At 48.0% G+C, this 444-nt stretch overlaps 1 non-coding gene across 1 annotated transcript; it reads right to left on the reverse strand.

The window, feature by feature from the left end:
* Nucleotides 1-90: 90 nt before the first annotated feature.
* On the reverse strand, nucleotides 91-164 carry TRNAF-GAA. The gene has a single exon. It is a non-coding gene; the product is annotated as a tRNA-Phe (tRNA).
* Between the last annotated feature and the right edge of the window lie 280 nt (nucleotides 165-444).

Genomic DNA, 444 nt, shown 5'->3' on the forward strand with positions numbered 1-444 from the left:
CCTCTCCTTATCAGTCGAGCTCAATTACATCGATCCGTTAGCTTTAGGCTTTCGCGCTAGCGCGCTCATCCTTTTAAAGTTCCCTTCGCCCGCTTAGAAGTGGATTCGAACCACTGACACAAGGATTTTCAGTCCTTTGCTCTAACCAGCTGAGCTACCTGAACCACTTTCCTAAAGTCTGTTTTCTTCATCGAATAGCGCCCTACCTTACCACTTAACTAGTAAGGGAAAAGCCCTTGACTAAACTAATAAGAATATATAGGCTTTTTCGCTTGTTCGTCAAGCTTTCGAGCAGCTCTTTCAACTGCCGCCTAATCCCCCAACATGCTCAAGAACCGAGAGCCGTCCAGGGACTGGACGGCCGGAGGGAGCTTGCTTATAGAAAGAAGATAGGCAGAAAAACAAGGCGCAACGGGCTCTCTGCTCCTAGTCACTAAGTAGTGC

This window comes from Sesamum indicum, unplaced genomic scaffold (assembly GCF_000512975.1).
Source record: "Sesamum indicum cultivar Zhongzhi No. 13 unplaced genomic scaffold, S_indicum_v1.0 C04055, whole genome shotgun sequence".
In the NCBI taxonomy this organism is placed as follows: domain Eukaryota; kingdom Viridiplantae; phylum Streptophyta; class Magnoliopsida; order Lamiales; family Pedaliaceae; genus Sesamum; species Sesamum indicum.